General features: G+C 41.2%; 1 protein-coding gene across 1 annotated transcript in view; it reads left to right on the top strand.

Moving 5' to 3' along the window:
- Positions 1-1,737: 1,737 nt before the first annotated feature.
- PLGRKT (plasminogen receptor with a C-terminal lysine) overlaps positions 1,738-6,041 on the top strand; it is a 39,768-nt gene continuing 35,464 nt past the window's right edge. Inside the window, exon 1 of the mRNA XM_023728593.1 lies at positions 1,738-1,761. The gene's annotated coding sequence lies outside the window, so the exon portion shown is untranslated. The remainder of the gene's footprint in view (positions 1,762-6,041) is intronic.

Below are 6,041 nucleotides of genomic sequence, written 5' to 3'. Positions count from 1 at the left end.
TTTGCAGGGACACCTTAAGAAAGCTTCAGGTGAAGATCCTCATTATTCTTCAGTGCTTCAGCAGTCACTCTGTTTTGCTAGAATGCTCTTACATGCTTGGACTGAACCATGTGAAGCCTCAGTTATATTCAGGTTACACTCTGAAATATAATAGACCCCTGCTTCTAAAAGTTTTTCTTGACTTTTCTGCCCCCTTAAACTCCTATCATCTCTGATTACTCCATTTCAATGACAAACCTCAACAAACTACATCATCACTTTTTTCAACTATCAAAAAAATTAAACAAAACACAATAATAATAATAAAGATAAAATAGTAGTAACGGCAAAACATATAGCATTTTTTTTATGCCAGAAAATGTGTCTTAGTGATTTACATGTATTAACTCATTTAATTTTTATAACAATCCTATGAGGAAAGAATTTTTATTGTCCCATTTTAAGGATGAGGATACTAAGGCACAGAGTTTAAGTAAGTTGCCCAAGTTTACACAGCTAGGAAGTGGCAGAGATGAGATTTGAACCCAGGCACTCTGGCTCCAGTGACTATGCTCTTAATTACTACACAAGGGTGCAGTGATGTAATTATTCACTGCTGGTGGCATTGTGTATTCATTCAATTCATTTAAAAAGTAAATTGCCAACATAGCTGTCTTTTAATGCCAAGACGACAGCTTGACTGAAAGAATGTTATTCTTGCTTTAAGTCCATTGTTTCATTTAAATGTAACAGGTGTGACCTGCTTCACTGACTTGTGGTACTGGTGCATCCACATCATTTTATAGTTCTAATTAAATGCTTGAAAACTCCTACGACTTCAGTGTCATAGTTTAGTATCTCCCCTATGAAGCCCACATCTCCCTTAAGCTTAACTCTAGAATGTACTCAATCCAAAGAAGGCTCAGCTTTGCTTCAAATCTCTATGCAGACCCTCAACAACTGGATATCCACAATGAAAATAAGTGGGACCCCTATCCCACACCATATACAAAAATTAACTGAAAATAGATCAAAAGCCTAAATGTAAGAGCTAGAAAATGTAAGAGCTAAAAATGTAAGAGCTAAAAAAGAAGAAAATACAGGCATACATCTTTGTGACCTAGGATTAGGCAGTGGTTTCTTAGATATGCCAACAAAAGCACAGCAAAAATAGATAAAATAGATAAACTGGACTTTATCAAAATTAAAAACTTTTGGGCATCATAGGACATCATTAAGAAAGTGAAAAGATAACCCACAGAAAGTGAGAAAATACTTGCAAATCATATATCTGATAAGGGACTTGTATTTAGAATATATAAAGAACCCTTAAAACTCAATAATAAAAAGTCAAATAACCCAATTAAAAAACGGGCAAAGGAACTGAACAGACATTTCTCCAGAGAAGATGTACAAATGGCCAATAATTACATGAAAAGATAGTCAACATCATTAGTCAATAGAAACATACACATCCAAACCACAATGAGATACCACTTCACCCTCCCTAAACCCCAAACCAAATCCATTGCCGTCAAGTCAATTCTGACTCATAGCAGCCCTATAGGACAGAGTAGAACTGTCCCATAGGGTTTCCAAGGCTGTGATCTTTATGAGAGCAGACTGCCACATCTTTCTCCCAGGGAGAGGCTGGTGGGTTTGAACCGCCGACCTTTCGGTTAGCAGCCAAGTGCTTAACCACTGCACCACCAGGGCTCCTTTCTCACACCTACCAGGAGCCCTGGTGGTGTCGTGGTTAAATGCTCAGCTGCTAACCAAAAGGTTGGCAGTTCAAATCCACCAGCCACTCCTTGGAAACCCTATGGGGCAGTTCTACTCTATCCTATAGGGTCGCTGTGAGTCAGAACCGACTCGACGGAACCTAACAACAACAACAATATTGATACAGAAAGTAGAGTACTGGTTGCCAGGGGCAGGAGGTGGGGATAGAAAGTGACTGCTAATGGCACAGTTAGATTTTGGGATGATGAAAATGTTCTGGAATTAGATAGTGGTTATGGCTATACAATTTTTTGCATATACTGAAAACCACTAAATTGTATACTCTAAAATGGTGAATTTTATGGCATGTGAATTATCTCTCAATTTAAAACAATCTCTAGGCAGAGAGGCAGCAAGGATCTGATTTGTCCACTGCTGCCACTATATTACAGTGCCACATGGTGTCACTGTTGAGGAATGGACAAAGTCCAAATAAGGCCTGTACAAAGCTCCAGTGATGCTCTCTGGTTCAGATCCCACCCGGGCTACAGGTGTGCCCTATCCTTGAAGCCTAAGGTTAAAGCTCAGACCTTGTTCCCAGAGCCTGGGGAACACCATTCCAGAATGGCTTAACCTTGAAGGGTTTCTAGCCTCAGCCCCACAATGCGCAACTATTTGCCTTCCTTCACAGACTGAGCTGCTTGGCCAACCCTGGTTCCCAGAAAATGGAGAAATTCATACTCCTGGTGGAAGCATCTTGGATAAAAGGAAATACCTCTAAGCACATCCTGAACTGTCAAAGATTTATTTACTGCTAATTTGTGAATGTAAGTGGAAATACCGTGCAATTTTACTGTCCTGGGATAGATAGAGGGCTCCCAATGAGTTGTGGATTTTCCATCGATTCTCTCTAAAATATTTACAAACACTATTTAACTCAGCATTTCTAATCCTGGGAATCTATCTTAAGAAACTCATCACAAAATTAAAAAGCTATATTTATGAAGATGGTCATCACAGTGTTTTTGAAAACAGCAAAGAATTTCTGAAATATCCAACAATAGAAGGTGCATACATACTGGATGAAAATCATACAACTGTTAAAACATGGTAGATATGAATGTAACAACATGAAAATCCTCATGCTGTGATGCAAAACGATATCAACACATATGTGTACGTAAAACAGACGTATATTCACAAATTCATACGATTAGAAACAATTCACGTATCAGTTAAAGTTATTTGATACTAAAATAATTTGCTTTAATCTTCTTACTTCACATTCTAGAAAATTGGTTCACTATCTACACCAATATTTGTCTCAATTCCCAGGGCATATATTCTCATAGTTAATTTTTTTCATTTATTTTTTTCAAAAATTATGAAATATATCTTATATTCAAGAGTATAATGTCTGTATACAGTTTAAAATGCATCAGTTGTGTATCTACCAGGCATCAGAATTCTACTTCCTTGGTTCAACTAAAGAGATTTTAATGAAAACACTATTAAAACGGGTGCTGGTTTTGTCGTCAGGTGCCGTTGAGTCGGTTCCGACTCATAGTGAGCCACGTACAGCAGAACCAAATGCTACCCGGTCCTGTGCCATCCTCACAATCATTGCTATGTTTGAGCCCAATTGTTGTAGCCACTGTGTCAATGCATCTCATTGAGGGTCTTCCTCTTTTTTGCTGACCCTCTACTTTGCCAAGCCTGATGTCTCCACCTGTCGGTTTGTCGTACTGTGGTGCCTTGTGTGTTGCCATGACGCTGGAAGCTATGTCAGCACAATCATCCATGATGAACAGGTTTCGGTGGTGCTTCCAGATCAAGACAAACCAGGAAGAAAGGCCTAGGGATCTATTTCCAAAAATTAGCCAATGCAAATACTGTGGATCACAATGGAATACGTATTGTATCCATCCGGCATCATAATTCTACACTGATAGATAAAATGCGGGAAGATGAGCCCCCTAGTGGCCACAACGATGAACTCGCGCATATTAACGATATGGATTGGTACAGGCGGGATTAAGAGAATCACCAAATTGAGACATCGAGAGATTAGCAATAGCAGGAAGCCTGTACCATTCCCAAACTAAAGAGCAAGGGAGGAAATAGTGTTCCCAGAGCCCTGTGAGCTGGAGCCATGCAGGAGGGGCCATCTGTCAGGAGCTGCAGTTCTGGAGGGATAGAGCCACCACCAGAACCTCAGCCTGAAACTGAGAACAAATGGAGAAAACATACCCTGACCTCTCTTTGTTCCTGCCTCCCATCTTCTGCTGATGCTGATGGAAACCAGCAGAGCAGAGCCAGGTGATGCTTTCCAAAAAAGCTAGCTTCCGGGGTATAGAACAGGGTGGAGAAGGATAGAAGGGAGGAGGATGGATATGGGGGAAGGCAAGCAGAAAACTCAGTCTGTTTTTCCACCCAGAATTTAATCTTGCCCTTTGCTCAGATGAAAAGAAGCTTAAACTCTACACATGGGAAACACAGAGTCCCACCAGTCATTATACTGTCTTGAGATCAGGCCAATTCAGGCAGAATCTCACCTAGAAGCTAAATTGTAGTATTTGTCTCCACCAGCACTCTTCATACACGGTCACACAGAAAGAGGGGCAGGTAAGAAATAATTAACATTTTATATGCGAAGCTACTATAGTTCCTGCCACTATAGCTTGTTGAAAGGTTAAAATTGATAATTATAGCTTCCTACTTCTCACTTAGGTCCCCTGAACCCCTGCCAGCATCTTGGTTGATCAGAACTTGGTGGCACAATGGTTAAGAGCTTGGCTGCTAACCGGAAGGTTGGCGGTTTGAACCCACCAGCTGCTCCGCAGGAGAAAGATGTGGCAGTCTGCTTCTGTAAAGACTACAGCCTTGGAAATCCCATGGGGCAGTTCTACTCTGTCCTACTGGGTTGCTGTGAGTCAGATTTGACTTGACAACAGAGGTTTTTTTTTTTTTTAATTGTACTTTAGATGAAGGTTTACAGAACAAATAGTTTCTCATTTAACGGTTAGTACACTATTGTTTTATGACAATGGTTAACAACCCCACGACATGTCAACACTGTCCCTTCTCAACCTTGGGTTCCCTATTACCAGCTTTCCCGTCCCCTCCTGCCTACTAGTCCTTGGCCCTGGGCTGTTGTGCCCCATTAGTCTCGTTTTGTTTTATGGGGCTAATTTTTGGCTGAATGGTGAACCTCAGGAGTGACTTCATTACCGAGCTAAAAGGGTGTCCAGGGGCCATATTCTTGGGGTTTCTCCAGTCTCTATCAGGCCAGTAAGTCTGGTCTTTTGTTGTGAGTTAGAATTTTGTTCTACATTTTTCTCCAGCTCTGTCTGGCACCCTCTGTTGTGATCCTGGTCAGAGCAGTCAGTGGTGGTAGCCGGGCACCATCTAGTTGTACTGGACTCAGTCTGGTGGAGGCCATGGTAGTTGTGGTCCATTAGTCCTTTGGACTAATCTTTCCCTTGTATCTTGTTTTCTTCATTCTCCCTTGCTGCCGAAGGGGTGAGACCAGTGGCGTATCTTAGATGGCTGCTCACAGGCTTTTAAGACCCCAGACGCTACTCACCAAGGTAGAATACAGAACATTTTCTTTATAAACTGTGTTATGTCAATTGAGCTAGATGTTCCCCGAGACCATGGTCCCCACAGCCCTCCACCCAGCAATTCAGACTCTCAGGGAGTTTGGATGTGTCTGTGGAGCTTCCATGACCTTTCCTTGTACAAGTTGTGCTGGCTTCCCCAGTACTGTGTACTGTTTTACCCTTCACCAAAGTTACTACTTATCTATTGTCTATTTAGTATTTCCCCCACCCCACCCCTCCCATCCCTCAAAACCAACAAAGATTGTTTCTTTTTGTGTGTAAACTTCTTCATGAGTTTTTACAGTACAGGTCTCACAATATTTGTCCTTTTGTGACTGACTTATTTCACTCAGCATAATGTCCTCCAGTTTGATCCATGTTATCAGATGCTTCACAGATTCATCATTGCTCTTTATCATTGCATAATACTCCATTGTGTGTACGTACCATAGTTTGTTTATCCATTCATCTGTTGATGGGCATCTGGGTTGTTTCCATCGTTTTGCTATTGTGAACAATGCTGCAATGAACATGGGTGTGCAAATGTCTATTCGTGTGACGGCTCTTATTTCTCTCGGATATAGTCCTAGGAGTGGGACTGCTGGATCCTATCTATTTCTAGCTCTCTAAGGAAGCTCTATATATTTTCCAAAATGGTTGTAACAATTTGCATTCCTACCAGCAGTGCATAAGAGTTCCGATCTCCCTGCAGCCTCTCCAACATTTGTTATTTCCAGT

Source organism: Trichechus manatus, unplaced genomic scaffold, assembly GCF_000243295.1.
Source record: "Trichechus manatus latirostris isolate Lorelei unplaced genomic scaffold, TriManLat1.0 scaffold00025, whole genome shotgun sequence".
NCBI classification, from domain to species: Eukaryota; Metazoa; Chordata; class Mammalia; order Sirenia; family Trichechidae; genus Trichechus; species Trichechus manatus.
Note: the sequence above shows the minus strand (reverse complement) of the source record. Positions and strands in the feature narration are given on the sequence as shown.